The sequence below is a fragment of the Lissotriton vulgaris genome, chromosome 6 (assembly GCF_964263255.1).
Source record: "Lissotriton vulgaris chromosome 6, aLisVul1.2, whole genome shotgun sequence".
NCBI classification, from domain to species: domain Eukaryota; kingdom Metazoa; phylum Chordata; class Amphibia; order Caudata; family Salamandridae; genus Lissotriton; species Lissotriton vulgaris.
The window spans coordinates 110,628,589-110,646,794 of record NC_141694.1 but is presented as its reverse complement, the minus strand read 5'-3'; the positions used below and the strand labels follow the sequence as shown (position 1 = coordinate 110,646,794).

At 48.7% G+C, this 18,206-nt stretch overlaps 1 non-coding gene across 1 annotated transcript; it reads left to right on the top strand.

Annotated features, from left to right (window-relative positions):
* The first annotated feature begins 229 nt into the window (after positions 1-229).
* LOC147706872 (U6 spliceosomal RNA) lies at positions 230-336 on the top strand. The gene has a single exon (XR_015296916.1). It is a non-coding gene; the product is annotated as a U6 spliceosomal RNA (small nuclear RNA).
* Positions 337-18,206: the final 17,870 nt, after the last annotated feature.

The window sequence follows — 18,206 nt, the reverse complement described above, 5'->3', positions numbered from 1 at the left end:
ACGCGGTCGGCTTGGTGCTGTCCCCGCCTCCGTGGTCCCCTTGCGGGTCTTGGGTTTCCGGTCGGAGGGGTGTTCCTGGAACGTGGCCCCTTCTTCCCTGTGGGCCCGGTGGGCGGCCTTGCGGGCCTTCCACAGTCCGGTGTTCGACGGCCTGGTTTCCATGGTGGCACGCTTGGCTCCGATGTTATTTATCCTTCGCCCACGGGCGCTCTGCCGGTCTCCCCCTTGGGTGCTCGCTTCGGCTGCACATATACTGATTTTGGAACGTTACAGAGGAGATTTGCAGGGCCCCTGCGCAAGGGTGACTCGCAAATTCGTGAGGCGTTCCACATGAGTTTTCTCTCTCGTTCTACGAGCTCTTCGGGGTCCGCCCTTTTGGGCCCCGGCCCTCGGTGGCTGCTGGGCGGATGGGCGTGCGGGGGTCGTTCCTCCGCTCCCCGCCCTTCGTGCGGGTTTTTGCCGGACGGGGTTGTTCCTCCGGCATGTCCCCCGTGTCCTTCCCGGGGTTCCTTCCCTGGGGCCTCGGACTCGGGTGGTGTCTTTGCCGCTTTTCCCGGCCGACGAGGTTCCTCTCTTGTCCGTGCTGGTTGTTCGGCGTGCTGTTTTGGCTTCTCTTGGCCGCACGTCTTTCCTTTCCAGGTGGGATGACCTGTGTTGTGTCTTTTGGCCCGGTTCGTTCGGGCCACTAGCCCTCGTTCCGCCTTGGTTCGCTGGCTTACACAGGCTGGCATCCTTCCCTACGCTTCGCTGGGTTCGGTGGATCCGGCGGGGGCCCAGGGTCGGTCCGCGAGGTGTGGCTCTGTTCCCTGGGCCCCCTTCATGGGTGTCTCCTCTGTGGAGTTTTATCTGGCTTCGGCGTGGTCGTCCCCCGCCTGGTACGTGGGTCTCTAGCAGTCCCGGGGGGACTTCGCTGGGGCCATTCTGAGTGCTGGAGCTGCGACTCCTGGTTGGCCTTCTTTTCCTGGAGGTCTTGATTTCAGGTTTCCTGTGATCCCTGTTTTCTTTTCAGTTGTTATACTTCAACCTTGGGTTGGTTTCTCTGCATCACCGTGTGGTGTTGTTGTTATGGTGGTCAATGAAGCCTTGTTGGCTTGGGTATTTGCTCACTATGTAACTCAGGGGGCGAGGAAGACTAACGAGGAGGTAATGCCCCGGTTACTTACCGGTAATCTTCATTACTCCGAGTATAGTCTTCCTCGCCACATGAGTTCCCTCCCCCCCTCCCTGTCTGGCTATCGGCTTCATTGTTTGCTTGGTAGATCAGGCTGATTGGTTGGGCCGGCCCGCCTCTTATAGAGGTCAGGTGGGACTGGTCGGCCATGTTGGGAGGGGGTGGGAGGTGGTTTCTTTTTGCTTTGGAGGGTTCTGTTGTGGAGCTAAAGCTCACTATGTAACTCATGTGGCGAGGAAGACTATACTCGGAGTAATGAAGATTACCGGTAAGTAACCGGGGCATTATCGCCGCTTTATCGGCCGTTTTCGGCCGATAAAGCGGCGATAATTTTAGCGCACAGGCTTGATAATATGCCCCTAAGAACCCAGCCTAGAGTAATGCTCTATTTAATCATCAAAACCATACAATATTACGATACTGCTGAATTTAACTATATGTGTTAATCTGCAATGTATAATAAAGTGTAACAAAAATGAGAAGCCCTAAAAAAATATAGCCCTTGGAGTCACCGCAAACCACAGAAAATAATTGATGGTCTGCTTCTTTGTTATGTTTATTTTGGATTCCTCCTACCTTCCAGTCTAGCTTGCGGCAAATTAAAAAGACCACCATATAAAACACACGTAAAAACTCTTTCCCAACACAAAACTGAAGTTCCCCTTTCATTTTCTGTTATAAACAACTATCCTTGGTTGACACAGAAATTCTCTGTTTCTAGACTGTCTTATGATGTCTGGAATATCCATGATGTGAATGGCTTAAAGCGTCCACAACCTCTCTGAAGAGACTCTGGCAGGTAGATGCAGACTTCTCCGGTGGGATTTAGAACTGGGACATGCCACTGAAGCAATCAGCTTCCCAAAATAAATATTTGGGAAAGTTAATGATAGATGTGTACCTCACTCTCTCGTGGTTGAACGATTTACTGGGGTGGATAGCAGCACATACATTCCACCTGGCTACCCCTTTCTTTTCCATTTTAGCGTATTCATAATATTGACTACATTGCAAACTGTAATATTTTACTTGCTAAAGCTTTTTTGCACTTATGTCATTACACACAGAACACGCGCTATAATCAACAACTTTCAATCGTGAAAGAATTAATCTATATTCAATTTTTAATTTAAAATTCTCACACCTCATAATGTTCTAATGTGGAAACATTTCTAACACTTTCAAAACGCAGGGAGTGCTTCCGTGTTTACATATTTATTGTGCCTTGCTTTGGATCAGCATGTAAATACTGCCTCTAGTTCCATGTCGTAATAATTAGCACATCTAACCATTGCAAGCCCTGTGAAAATATTATCGATGTTTATGATGTGAAGAGAGTTAGCTCCCTCACTCAATTTCACATGTGTGGAAAATATATTATATTGTTTTAGGATTTTAAGTCATTAATAAGAAGTGGTATTTTTAATGATTACATTTAATATAACCATTTATTTATTTATTCATGCATGAGCATTATAAAGTACAACACAACACCAATTGCGCATCAGAATGCTAATATATGATTTTAATTTACTTACATATCTTATGAATGCTCGTTTTAGTCTTCCATAATGTGTTGCTTCTTGTGTGAGTTGTGGGGTGTGACAATAGGGCAGGGGAACATCTATCATGATAAACCTTTTGACGTAGGGCCTGTGGAAGAATGTTTTGTGTCCTACATAGACTAAAATGTTGACATCTCCCTTTCCTGGATTTTGGGCAACATTTGCTACTTCTAGAAGCAATAGGGCTGCCTAAGCACAAGCCAGTACGAAGAGGGAAATTATCCGTTCGCGTATAGCAGCAGCAAATTGCTTTTTTAGTTTTTTTTATGCATGAAATGCATTTTTGTTCTGTGCTCCAGCTAACTCTTTATTTTTGGATACTGTATAAATAGCATTTTGAAATGTGACAAGTTGAAGCTTGCTACACAGCTTCAACCTGTATTAAAATGTTTCTACTGATACTATGGCCTTTACTTTTTGTAAATCTGATATAATATGATCACTAAAAGCACAGGCTGCCTTAAAGTCATTTTACAAATGTGAGCATGTAGATAAAGCCTACATCCTACAAAATATTTTTAAAAATTTTCAAAAACCTTTATTGATAAAGCTCACATATACAAATTGCACCTCAATATCAAATCAGAACATTGTGCTCAGCAGGTCATTGACAGAGTATCATGGACAGAATGATAATACAATCGTACACAAGCCTAGTTCTGTGCAGCATGGAAAGGGCACCAAAAAGATAAAAATGCTAAAGGAGACGACGGCACCAATGTGAAGATACCGGCTGGCAGTGCCTCAGGGGGATGTATGGACATGAGGGGGAGCAGTCACTGATCAGCACCGACTGCCGCCGCGGGCGAAGTGCCGACGGGGAGCACGGGGGAGGCAGCACGGCTCGGGTGGGGTCGGGAGAGGAGGTATGTCACCAGGGGGCCCCATATATCTTTTGGACAGGATCGCGCAGGCAGTAAGTTCCAGAATTCTGATAACAGGGTCTGACACCTCGAGGCGTCGTCAAGCCAATGGGAAAACGGAGGCACCGGTCTACGGCCCCAACACATAGCCAACCTGCGCCTAGCCAGAACGAGCGGCATAGCAATTAGGAGTCGGGGAGAGTCCGGGCAAAATATGATAAAGCCAAGCAGGCACAACGGTGGGTCTGGCTGTACCGTGTTAGAAACAATTTCAGAAATGGCGGCACAGACCTCCTGCCAGAACTCTGACACCTTTGGGCACAACCATGCCAGATGGGCAAAATCTGCAGCAGGGGCAGCGCAGCGCATGCAAATATCATTAGGTATGAGTCCCAGTTTATGGAGCTGAGCAGGGGTGCGGTATAGCCTATGTAAGTATTTAAAATGTATTAGACAGAGATGATAATTAGGTGATCATTTCTTCATCTGGTTGCAGCAATAGAGCCAGTCTGCCTGAGCAATATCCATGCACAAGTCCTCGCCCAAAGCCAAGCGTGCTCGGTCAGTGGAGATAGAGGTGGATGATAGCATAAAAGCATATAACTTGGTTACCAATTTACAAGGAGAAGAGAATGTATATATAAAATCGAGGGCAGGCATTGAGGGAGGGGGCTGGGGAAATGTTGAATGCAGCTTCTTGCAGATGGCGCGCAGCAGACAAAAAAGCAAAGTGTCAATTGAACCAGAGGAATCCGGAAGAGAGTAGAATGTGTCACCGGGACAAAGATCCATCAATGTCATCAGCCCCAAGCGGGTAGCCTGTTTAGACATGCCGGTTGACTGGAGAGGAGGGAAAGTGGGATGGCGTATAATTGGCATAGCATTAGCCGATAAAATCGGGGCATTGGAGAGACGGCGCAGTCCGGACCAGGCCCAGCGCAATGTCTCGACTGTGTTTACTTCAGCACGCGGGCGACTCGCCTGGGTGAATAGAGCGGTGGTCAGCGGCCAGGGAGTTGCAATGTCGGCCTCAACCGCCACATGTGGCTGATAAGGAGAGGGGTGAATCCAGAAATGTAGAAAACTAGCCTGGGCACTTAAAGCGTAAAGCTTGAAATCAGAGGCGACCAAGCTGCCCACTGCCATAGGGAGGGTGAGGATATTGTATGCAATCCTGGGCTGGTTACCAGCCCAGACAAGAGAGACGATCAAGGAATGCAGTCTACCAAAGAAATGGGCAGTGAGAATAATGGGGATGTTTAAAGAAAAAATAAAGGACTTTCGGGTGGACCACCATCTTGGCAATGGCTATGCAGGCCGCAAGGCACAATGGGAGTTGGTTCCAATGGGGTATTTTAGACTCGAGCCAGTCCACTGCATGCCTGAACTTAGCCTCCAAAGGTCATCCAAGTCCCTGCTGAGCCAGATGCCTAAATAGCGGGTGGGGCCAGATGCCCATACAAAAGGAAAGTCAGGTGCAAATGGTTTAGTGGCATCAGTGAGAGGGAACAACACAGTTTTACTCGAATTCACCTGTATGCCGGACAGTCCGCCGAATCGTATTATCTCTTGCACTAATGGGCTGAGATTGTCTTCGGGATGGCGTACATACAATGTGATGTCATCAGCATACATGGAGACAAGGAGGGAACAGGCTGAAAAGCCTATGCCCTTCTGAGTGTAGTCTTGTCGGAGTCTGGCCACAAGAGGCTCCATTGCGATGATGAAAAGCATGGAGGTTAGTGGCCATCCCTGCCATGTGCCACGCTCAATCGAGATGGGATCCGAAATCTGACCATTGATGAGCAGGCGAGCAAACGAGCGAGTGTAGAGGAGGGATATCTTGCATATGAACATATTGCTAAATCCGAGACACAGCAGGAGGAAAAATAACAAAAGGCCACTCCAGCATATAAAATGCCTTGGTGGCATCTAACAGAGAGGCCACAGCGGGAAGACTGGGATTGATTTGATGAAGAACTGAAAAGATAGTCCTGAGGTTGTGCGAGGTGGCCTGTCCAGGGATAAAACCGGACTGATCGGGGAGAGCAATAAGGGGCATGAGGGGAAGAAGGCGGGATGCCAATAACTTTTGTTGTCAATATTAATAAGCGAAAAGGGGCGATAAGAATCACAGCAGTCAGCCGGCTTGAGGAGTAACCTTATCATCACCTCACAAAGTGACTGCGGGAAGAGGCCGTTGTCGTAGGAATCATTATACATGGGCACAAGATGAGGCTCCAGGATGATAGCAAGAGTCTTATAAAAAGAGGCTGGAAGGCCATCGAGACCAGGGGCCTTATCACTAGGTAAACTGTTTATGGCAACCAATATCTCTTCCTTCGTGAAGGGAACATCCAAATATTGGCAATGATAGTCCTCCAGCCATACTAATGCAAGGGTGCCGAAATATTGTTCAAAGGCCTTGTGCGAGGGAGGGGAGCCGGCAGTGTAAAGCTGGGAATAATAGTGCATAAACCGAGACTTGATGTCATCAGGAGAGGTGGTTCTAGTGGGGCCACCATCCCTAAGAGCAGCTACATTCGACGCTGCATGGGGGGCATAGGAGGTTGGCCAAGGTCTTTCCAAGCCGGTTTCCTTCATGGTAACGGCGGGCGCGGGCCTCCCTACCAAGGAAAGCAAGCTCCCTGTCAGCCTCTTCAGCAAACTCAGTATGCTTTTCCCATAAATACGCGATATCCAAAGTCTTGATTTCTGATTCCAACCTGTCCAATATGGAGCGGATGGACTTAAGAACACCGGGTTGCTTGAAGGTACAATCGCCACTTATTACCGTTTTGAAGCCTTCCCACAAGGTGGACGTGGAATCCACAGAACCGACATTTAAATCAAAATAGTTGGTGATGGATGTTTGAATCTCATTGCAAAAGACGGCATCAAGGAAGGCATTTGGAGGAAGTCGCCATGTGTAAGCACGTTGAGGGGAATGAGGGTGGTGGATACAGATGTGTACTGGGGCATGGATTAAAAAATGTGCGGGCCATGTGTGTAGCATGTGTGTAGCAGATGTGAGCCAAGTAAGAACGTCCGGCGAGGCAATCAAAAAATCAATGTGGGACCAGCAGCCGCTAGCTCCAGTGACACAATTGCCCTCACGGTCTTCGGGTCGCAAGTGACGCCAAGCATCATGTAGGGAATTGTCTGCGAGTAAGGACTGGAGGCGAGGAGCAGCACGAGGGTGAAATGAGTAAGAGCCAGAGCGGTCCAAGGTTGCAGAGAGAGTGACGTTAAAATCGCATCCCCCAGAGGAGGGCCGCTGGGCCCAGGGAAGAGATGAGGTGCCAAATGTGAGTGAATAGATCAGGATCATCAGAGTTAGGACCGTACACTGCAGCAATTTTCATTGGTTGAGACTGAAGGGAGCCATCCATGATCACATATCGTTCGTCAGGATCCGTAACTACCTGATTAGTTTGCCAGGGGAGCCCCCTACGTATCAAAATGGACACCCCCCTAGAATAAGATGAATAGTAGGAGGAATTAGATTCACCCCAGTGGCGCGATTGGAGTCTGGATGAGGTCCCAGGCAGCAAGTGGGTCTCATGCAGGAGACAAATGTCTACCTTGCGCCGTTGCAGATGTGAGTGGAGGATTCTGGCCTTACGGTGGTCATTTAGACCACGGATATTCCAGGTCCAGCAAACGGTGGCAGTCATGTTGCCCTGTAATTAGATGAAACATTGGAGTGGGCCATAGGGAACGCTGTGGCGGCCAAGAACAGTCCAAATGGAAAAAGGGGCCAAATGCCAATAGCAGGATGTGAAACCAGGAGGCAGCCTGCAGCCGTGCGGGAAGCCGTCAGGGTGCATAGAGTACAGGAATAGAGGGGAGGCAGTGCCATACAGGAAAAGAAAGATGTAGTGTACCATTTCACTGCAGAAAGCCTGGGGAGCAATAAAATGATGTGACCCTACTGAAGGCATAGAATAATGGCATGAGAACAACACCAAAAGCATCATAAAGTGATGACCAAACCCAAAGAAACCCCCTCCTCGGTCCCACCCAATCACCCACACAGTCAACAATCTTGAAACCGGAATCAGGCAAATGATGAATAAATAGAGTATAGGCGGCAGAAGTCTAATAATTCTTTCGCCCAACCAGATCCAAAGAGACCCCCCACCCCAAACCCCCCTTTGACCCACAATTTGTGAAATAGGAAACCCTGTTGCTGGAAATGCAAGAACACAATGATGGTAACTAAGAGCATCTCAAATAACCCAACCACCCCACCCCAGCAAACCAAAAAGCAATGTCATAAGGACCACCAACCCTGCACCTACTCCAACCCCCCAAACAAGCTGAGATACCACCCCAACCCACCCCAACCCACCCCAGGAACCCGCAACTGGGAAGAAGGGGAACAAAATTTAGAGAAGGAATTATCCAGTCAGGGCATGGCAGGGCTCAGCGTGCACCAATACAGTAATGCAGGGTGGCCAAGCTAAAGTATCAGCAGACAACGTGTAGGAGAAAAAAAACCAGTATACATATCACAGCATTTCAGTGGTTATCACTAAGGTGACCAGTAGTGGCTAGCTGAGGACTAGATGGAGAAAAGCGGGATGATTTGTCACGTATCTTGGCGAAAGCGAGGGCGTCTCTGGGATCGGGGAATACAAGCATTTTTACGCCCTGCCTGACCCTCAGCTTAGCCGGATAGGCTAGTGAATAGGAGATCTCATGTTTTTGAAGAATCTGCTTTGCCGGCAGGAACTCACGCCAGGCAGCCTGGACTGTAAGAGTGTAATCCGGGTAAAATGATAGTAAATTCCCTTGATGGCGGATTTTGCCCATGTTGCGTGCTGCGCGGAGGATAGCATCCCAGTCTCCAAAATGTTAAATTTTTGCGATGATGGGGCAAGGCGGCAATCCAGGACCAGGCCGTGGGCCAAGGGAAAGATGTGCACATTCAACAATATAAACTGAGGAAAGAACGTCACCGAAAAGTTCCTTGACAAGTTGCTCCACATAGTCCTCCATGCGGGAGATATTGGGGAATTCCAGAACCCCAGTTATGTGGAGATTGCTTCGACGAGAGCGCGCCTCCAAATCCTCGTTTTTCTCATGAATGACCGCTAGAATTTTGTCCACCTGCAACAGTTTCTGGTAATCTTGTGTGGCAGCATCCTGGGCGTCAGTGACCCTGAATTCAACTTGGAGGAGACGATTGTCGTGGAAGTCAACACAGGCCTTTACTGAGGCAAGATGGGCGGAGAGCTGGTCCAGTTGTGTCGCAATGCCAGTGACCATTGATTTCACATCAAGCATGATTGTCTTTAGGTCATCATCAAGAGCGAGAGACACATTCATGACGGGTACAGGGTCATCACCATCCTAACTGGTGCCGTCCTGGCGGGTCGACCTTTGGTGTTCAAATGTAATTTTGGGCTGCCTAGAGTCTGTCCTCCCCATTGTGATGGAAACCAGACAGCAGGCTGCACCAAGCAGCAGTAAAGAGGTGGCGAGGCCGAGCAGAGCCACAGAAGAGAGTGCCACAGGCTTGCCACCCCCCACCACGAGTATGGACCAGACCAGAAGGGTCAAAATTTCAAAAGGTAAGGGCGGCCACAGCCATCCTCCAGGAGCAGTGGGCACAAGGTTAGTGACAAAAAGGTGCAGCTAATAACTTAGATGGTAGAATGCCAGCAAGGACATGGAATGCCCCACCAGCGTAGAGCCTCACCCGATCTGAGGAAGAAAAGGGAGGATGGCATGCGTGTCAAACACCACAGTGAGGCAAAATAATCATTCAGCATGAGACCCTCCCCGCAGATACCAGTCGTGGCGGGGTTGAGCGAATGGCTGGGAAGACAGGAGGAGGCGCAGGATAGCTCCTTAGTGCCCCAAATGTCTCCCGTGTAGGAGCAGAGCGTAGATTGGATAAAGGCAGGTGCTCCTGTGTACAGTGGCCGGGGTGAGATCGCAGTGCACAGATATGTAGACCTAGGGTAGCGACACTGCCAGATCTCATAGCCGCGGCCCAAGCCTCCAGGCAGTAACAGATGCGGCCAGCAAAAAGGAGCCTGCCCCACCACAGGGGAGGACAGCAAGTGTGGCACCTCTTGCCGGCGCAGTCCAGGAGCCGCAACAGTTGCAGTCGCCAGCGGTAGGGGCCTGAGATCAGTAGGCGGGTTGGTCTGCGGTGAGGGGTCGCAGAGGAGTTTCCCAGGGCACACTCATGAGTCCCAAACCGGACCAAGGCATCACAGGTACGGGCCACCAGGACAGTACACGAGGTAAATCCAATGGGGGCCCAGAGCCCAAGACCCTCGGGCAGCAAATGGAGCACTGGCCTCCAGTGGCGAAGAGGCCTGGATCTCTCGATCCGTGGACTGCAGGATCCGGGGCGCAGCTAAGATGAAGGTACCCCGCACCCCCCAGCAGGTGGGAGGCTGGGGGACATAAGCCAAATCGGGGCCACACTAAAAGGGAGACACGGGGGGTTCACCGCTCCCTTCACCGGGCCCGGGTACCAGCTTCACCGTGCAATGCGACCTGGTTGGGAAATAAAATGGGGGCCTGGCCGCAGTGGACTGGGCCAGGTGGTGCAGCACGTAAACCTCCAAGCCTGCCAGAGGCAGACACTGCAGCTGCGCCACTCACCGGACCTCACAAAGGGAGTCCACCGACGTCTAGCAGGCAGTAGAGTACACTGGGAGCCCCGATCGGGAGGCCAAGGAGGAGGGCCACCGGTGAGCATATCAGGCGTTATCATCAGGCGATGTTAATCGGACACGAGTTGTCGCCAGGAGACGCATCAGGGGTTGCATGACTCCACCGGGGACGCCAAGTAAGGAAATGCTGTTAGATTGCAGTTATAGTTCCGTTGTCAGCAGGATGATGTTGGATTATTGTGCTTGGCTGGCAGAGCCCACTCGGAGTGCGGCCATCTTGCAGCCGGCCAAGTCACGCGCCCCAGCAAATCCTACAACATTAGCTTGAACAGAGCCCTATAAAATTACAGGCTTGACATGCACTTAAAAAGGAAAATTAAAGCAATTTTGGAATTTCAAATTATAACGTTTACTACTCTGTAAGTCAACTGTATTGGTGCATCAAAATGATATACGCAATGGCTTTGTATGTAAATCTGTAAATTGAAATGTTGTCTCTCCATTAACCGTGGGTGGAGAACTCTGTTCCGCCTGCGGAGTGTGCAGAGTTTTGCCAATTCCTGAGAACGGAGAGTAGGCAAAGCTCTGCACACTCCGCAGCGGAGCAGAGTTCACCCCCCTTTTTAATATATAACTGAAAACTAACTTATTGTGGCACAACCTGCACATAAGCAGGTCCGGAAGAAAAAGAATCCCTGTAGATAAGACTCAGTGCTTCAGGGGTTGCATGACTCCACCGGGGACGCCAAGTAAGGAAATGCTGTTAGATTGCAGTTATAGTTCCGTTGTCAGCAGGATGATGTTGGATTATTGTGCTTGGCTGGCAGAGCCCACTCGGAGTGCGGCCATCTTGCAGCCGGCCAAGTCACGCGCCCCAGCAAATCCTACAACATTAGCTTGAACAGAGCCCTATAAAATTACAGGCTTGACATGCACTTAAAAAGGAAAATTAAAGCAATTTTGGAATTTCAAATTATAACGTTTACTACTCTGTAAGTCAACTGTATTGGTGCATCAAAATGATATACACAATGGCTTTGTATGTAAATCTGTAAATTGAAATGTTGTCTCTCCATTAACCGTGGGTGGAGAACTCTGTTCCGCCTGCGGAGTGTGCAGAGTTTTGCCAATTCCTGAGAACGGAGAGTAGGCAAAGCTCTGCACACTCCGCAGCGGAGCAGAGTTCACCCCCCTTTTTAATATATAACTGAAAACTAACTTATTGTGGCACAACCTGCACATATGCAGGTCCGGAAGAAAAAGAATCCCTGTAGATAAGACTCAGTGCTTCATAATTGGATTAATTCTGTAGACAGTTTGTCAGAGTCATGTATTCCAGAGAACATGAGTGTGTTCCTCTGTCGAGATTGAGCCCACAGTGTTAACCGGTGCTCAAAAAACTTGCGCTTAATACGTGTGGGTATTAAGACGGTACCGGGAGGGGATCCACCTTTCCTATATTGCAGAACAAGAAATAGCTCGCAGTCTTGGAGTTTTGTTCAGATATGTGGCATCCCTCCTGTATTTCCCGGTCGCCGTTTTCCGTGGAACAGGAGGAGGGATGCCACATATCTGAACAAAACGGTACAGTCAAATACATGACTCTGACAAACTGTCTACAGAATTAATCCAATTATAAAGCACTGAGTCTTATCTACAGGGATTCTTTTTCTTCCGGACCTGCTTACGTGCAGGTTGTGCCACAAGCCCTGAAGAGTCTTTGTGACCTATTCCCATACGACGAAACACGTGTCGGCTGGTTGTGGACCGATTAAGGCCAGTTGTGGACCCATTAAACAACCCACTTCAAGAAATATACCCGAGAATCTGCATCTGTCTACTTTTGTGCTACATTTACTTTATGTTTATTATTACTTGACTACAAGTATTATACCTTGTGTTTGTGTGCGAGAGCATCGCTGTCTCTATGTACTGTGAAAGTCTTTCATGATTTTCTAATTGAACGGTTAAGGGCTTTTCCGTTTGCTCTGAACGCACCATACTCTTACTTAGCAATTGAGAATCTCCTGACGTACACACCGAGCAGAGCGCCCTGCTTATCTGAGTTTTCCGTAAAAAACCCTTGCAGCTGCATTTTATGAGGTCTTATATAACTTGTCTGATTTATATTGCCACTGTTTAATATGTACTCCACTAAGCTGGTGTCCCTGAAATTCACAATTATATATTTGCCCACCGTATCTTTACTTCTCCTGCCTAACCAGTTCACCCTTCTAACATGCAGGATCTCCCCGCTTTTGTTATCTGGTAGTGGCCTATTCTGGTTTAGCCAATTTATTATCCTATTTTTTAATTCAGTATGTGTCTCTTTCTGTTCAGGCTTCAATTAAGGTACCCCCACAAGTACAACTACGTAAGGGTATGCTTCAGGGGGTACATTTATGGTTGGCACAGGACTGATAATTCTTCTATTAGTCTCCCGAATTGAGTGATGTGTCTCTGCTGGTTTAGGAGTTGGGAGCTTTTTGTTTTGTCGTTGTATGATTGGCTGACTCAGCCCCCTATCTGAGCCCAGGATCCCTACTCCCGATCTGTTATCAGCGTCCAATTGCATTGATGCACTTAAAGGTATTGGTGCCTGTATAACAATATGTTGCTTACTGGTGACACTATTAGTTTGTGTAGAGGGCTGGGGGTCCGAGCTAATATCCATCCTGGCAATATCGCTAAATGCTCTAGGGATCGGAGAGGTGCCCTGTGTCCTTTCCCGCTTATTTAGTTCATTTATGATTTTATCTAACCTGCTGAATAGTGGTTTAATCTGGCTGACAATAAGCAGTTCTAAGTGGTTTTGTAAATCTATGACTACTTGGGCCATCCAGCTCGGCGGGGCTAGCTGCTCTGATACTTGTGCTTCGGTAACCTCTTCCTCTATGCTTCTGGGTTGGGGGATGGTGGGGCTTGATTTTGTTTTCTTGGAGCAAGACTTCTTTGGGCATGCTCTTCTTTTCCTGCTAATAGGAGCTTTCTTGTCAGGCAAAGGTATCGCCTTCTCTACAACAACAGCCAACTGTGCACAAGGGATATCATGAACAGGTGACTCCAGGATGACATGAGGGAAAACCACCATTATCTCATTGTCGTTTTCCTGTGGCGAGGTGTATAGTTCAGTTATTGGCGTTAGGGATAGGCGTCTCTCCGTGCGCTCTATTTCACTAAAGACTGCCCCTATAGCTTTACGCAACATGAGGTCAATCGCGGTGGGCTTCACGTTGAGGGGAAGCGATAAATTGGGCTCACGAACTCTTACCCGGGGTGTGAGAGTGTTATGAGGTTTATCCTTTGACGAACGAGTTTTCGCTTTACTGGCCATACTGTAAATGATCAGTCTAATGTACCAAGGCTACCCCAATTTCCCCGGTTAAACACACCCAGATCAAGCCAATGCCCCCATCCAATAAACGTAGACCGTAGAACACAAACCCCCCTCCAGCCCTCGCTGTTAACTTGCGTTTTGAAGACCCAGTGTCCCAGTCCAAAGTTTCTTTTTCACCTGTTTATCTTACTTCTTGAGATGTCGTCACTTCAACAAAGTGTGGAGGTTTCAGTATCACGAGGAGCCAAGGGTGGTTGCCCAGCCCAGCCTCCTTCTGCCTTTGACAGTCTTAGACAGTACCGCCCTTGTCCCGGGCTTCTCCCGCTGGCGTCCCGTGGGATGAAGATCCAAATGGTCCTTTATGCGCCTCCTGGCGCTTACGGATGGCGTTTGTGGCGTCCTTGCCGCAATCAGGGTTGCTGGGAGATGTGGTCCCAGTGTGGCAGAGCCAAGCCCGGCCAAGCAAAGCGGCGGAGCAAAGCCCGGCCCGGAATTCAGCCCCAAGCAAGAAGCAGGATACAGGTCTCACAGGGGGGGGAATCAGCGGAGCCAAGCCCGGCCAAGCAAAGCAGTGGAGCAAAGCCCGGCCCGCAATTCCACCCCAAACAGGATACAGGTCTCACAGGGGACTCGGCCCCAAACAGTCCTTTATGCGCCTCCTGGCGCTTAAGGATGGCGTTTGTGGCGTCCTTGCCGCAATCAGAGTTGCTGAGAGATGTAGTCCTAGTGTGGCGGATCCAAGCCCGGCCAAGCAAAGCGGCGGAGCAAAGCCCGGCCCGGAATTCAGCCCCAAGCAAGAAGCAGGATACAGGTCTCACAGGGGGGGGAATCAGCGGAGCCAAGCCCGGCCAAGCAAAGCAGTGGAGCAAAGCCCGGCCCGCAATTCCACCCCAAACAGGATACAGGTCTCACAGGGGACTCGGCCCCAAACAGTCCTTTATGCGCCTCCTGGCGCTTAAGGATGGCGTTTGTGGCGTCCTTGCCGCAATCAGAGTTGCTGAGAGATGCAGTCCTAGTGTGGCGGATCCAAGCCCGGCCAAGGAAAGCGGCGGAGCAAAGCCCGGCCCGAAATTCAACCCCAAGCAGGAAGCAGGATACAGGTCTCATAGGGAGGGGTCTCAGCGGAGCCAAGCAAAACAGTGGAGCAAAGCCCGGTCTGCAATTCCACCCCAAACAGGATACAGGTCTCACAGGGGTCTCGGCCCCAAACGGTCCTTTATGCGCCTCCTGGCACTTACGGATGGCGTTTGCGGCGTCCTTGCCACAATCAGGGTTGCTGGGAGATGTAGTCCCAGTGTGGCGGAGCCAAGCCCGGCCACGCAAAGCGGCAGGGCAAAGCCCGGCCCGGAATTCAGCCTCAAGCAGGAAGCAGGATACAGGTCTCACAGGGGGGACTCAGCGGAGCCAAGCCCGGCCAAGCAAAGCAGTGGAGCAAAGCCCGGCCCGCAATTCCACCCCAAACAGGATACAGGTCTCACAGCGTACTCGGCACCAAACAGTCCTTTATGCGCCTCCTGGCGCTTACGGATGGCGTTTGTGGCGTCCTTGCCGCAATCAGAGTTGCTGAGAGATGTAGTCCTAATGTGGCGGAGCCAAGCCCAGCTAAGCAAAGCGGTGGAGCAAAGCGCGGCCCGGAATTCAACCCCAAGCAGGAAGCAGGATACTGGTCACACAAGGGGGAACTCAGCGGAGCCAAGCCCAGCCAAGCAAAACAGTGGAGCAAAGCCCGGCCCGCAATTCCACCCCAAACAGGATACAGGTCTCACAGGGGTCTCGGCCCCAAACGGTCCTTCATGCGCCTCCTGGCGCTTACGGATGGCATTTGCTGCGTCCTTACCACAATCAGGGTTACTGCGAGATGTAGTCCCAGTGTGGCGGAGCCAAGCCCGGCCAAGCAAAGCTGCGGAGCAAAGCCCAGCCCGGAATTCAGCCCCAAGCAGGAAGCAGGATACAGGTGTCACAGGGGGGGACTCAGCAGAGCCAAGCCCGGCCAAGCAAAGCTGTAGAGCAAAGCCCGGCCCGCAAATCCATCCCAAACAGGATACAGGTTTCACAGGGGACTCGGCCCCAAACGGTCCTTTATGCGCCTCCTGGCACTTACAGATGGTGTTTACGGCGTCCTTGCCACAATCAGGGTTGCTGGGAGATGTAGTCCCAGTGTGGCGGAGCCAAGCCCGGCCAAGCAAAGCAGCGGAGCAAAGCCCGGCCCGGAATTCAGCCCCAAGCAGGAAGCAGGATACAGGTCTCACTGGGGGGGACTCATTGGAGCCAAGGACGGCCAAGCAAAGCAGTGGAGCAAAGCCCGGCCCGCAATTCCACCCCAAACAGGATACAGGTCTCACCGACCGGATAAGAGACTTTACAGGGGTGATTTGGGTGCACTGACAGAGTTACATAGTGTCTTGCAGGTAAATTCAGCTCATCTCTCTATTTAGACTGCACTTCCCCGAAGGCACTTTGCGTCAAGCTCGACCCTAGCCTCGCTTGCATTGAACTAAACTATCATTTATTTCTTTTTCTATTCACTTTCTATGCTTTCTTTTCACTATAGTAATGTTTTCTTTTTTATGTATATCGTCTTTGTTTTTTTTCTGCATTATTATATCCCTTTATTCTTACATAGATCTTGCTAGTATTGTATCTGACTCCTTTCTTCAATTCAGTTCCCTCTCATGTCTTTGAAAATTGTCAGAGATCTTAACTCTCCAATTAAGCGTCAACAAGTTTTGACTAATTTCTCAAAACTAGGTGCCGATATTGCACTTATTCACTTATCACATCTTACAGAAGATGAATCTATAAAATCAAAAAAGGGATGGGTTGCTGAAGTTTTCTTTACTCTTGGAAACGGCAAAAAGAATGGAGTTATAACATTGTGCCTCAGAACCCTTTCTATTCATTTGACATCCCAGGACATTGATAAAGATGGAAGATGGTTGTTTCTTAAACTATTGATTGCTAAGGTTCTATTTTCTATTTTTAATGTTTATTGTCCCCCTGCTAAAGTTGTACATTTTTATCTAATGTTACCAAAATTCTCATGACATGCTCCGATGAAAATTTTGGACCTGATTAGATTTCGGCAGATGGTTTACTCAGTCATAACAGTGTTTGACATCCCGTCCGCCGAAATATAAATCCCATTGGATATTATGGGATTTATATTTTTGCGGATGGGATATCCATCACTCATTATGGGTTGACCTAGAAAGAAATTTCTTATCCCCTTTTTCCTTTCAAGAGTATCCGACATTTACATGGAAACCACAGTCTCTGTCATGAACCCCCCACCCCCTCTAGGAAGTATCAGACATCCCCTGAATTAATAGAACCTCATACAGGACAAAAGCAAGAGGACATAAAGCCATAGATAAAACAATAAAACATTATCTGCTGCAGATCAATCTATGTGGATGGCGTATGTGATGTTTTGTTTACTTTATTTGTTTTCCTTTTGACCTTTCTTTTCTTTTCTTTAGCCTTTTATTGTCATGGCACAGTCTTAGCCTGTTTAATGTAGCACATGTGTATTGAAACATGGGATTATGCTGCCACCGTACGTGCATCTCAGGTGCATAAAAGGAGCCATGCCTATCCGCCGAACGTGAATTATTCAGAGTTCTGTGCCCCAGAGCATTGTACTGGCAGCTCCGTCTGACGTCTTCATCCGCATTGTGGCATCAAGGAGGTGTCGGTTGCAGTTGGAACGCGGAGCAGGTAGGAGACTTCGGCGTTCTCAGATTAAATTCCGCATTTGCTGCAGCACGGAGCAGGTAGGAGACTCGGACATTCTTGACAGGGAAATTGTGTGTCAGCTGCACTATTGATGGAACAAACAATGATTGGACAGTAGAATACGCACCGTGTAGCATTCCTAATGTTTATTTGACACCAAATACTGAATAAGAATTATAACTCCTGGACATTGAAATATTAACGAGTTATTGGTGGTATACGAGTTAAAGTATTCTGGATTCCTTACAGTTGATCCATTCATCAGTGTCAAAACATGTCATTAAGAAGAGGGCCGAGTGTTTAAAATGAGAACATTAGTGAAGTCAAGTTATAAAATAGCATCTTTAGAGATAATGAGGATTACGATAGGAGTAAACAGATCAGAGTATAATAAGGATTATCTACAGAGTGGACTATATTGGTAATTGATGCAAAGTTGATCTAAATACTGTTAATTTAATTCAAAAAAGTGACAAGAGATTTTCAAACCTTTTTATGTTATTTCAACTGGTGTGATACGAAGAAACTCTCTATTGTTGTAAAGTTCTTCAAGATAGAACTCATTACTTGTTCATTTGAACAAGAGTTACTTATTGTATTTACAGGTAAACCTGAGTGCATACGTTTACATACTAAGTAATGAGGAGTTTATGTCAAACAATTGAATTGCCTGTAAAAGTGTTGGGTTCTCTTTACAGGACTTCCTCCCCGCAGTACCCTCCCTGATTCCCTTCCCCTCATCTGGCCATTCTGAACCTCTGTTATTCAAAATCAGAGTTGGAGCTTCCAGAAGAGGGGCTTCATGTGGGTGCTGCTCCTGAGGAACCTAAGTAACTCCCGACAGAATAATCCACTAAAGGATTAGTTTCTCCTGAGCAGTACCTCCAAGATGGCAAC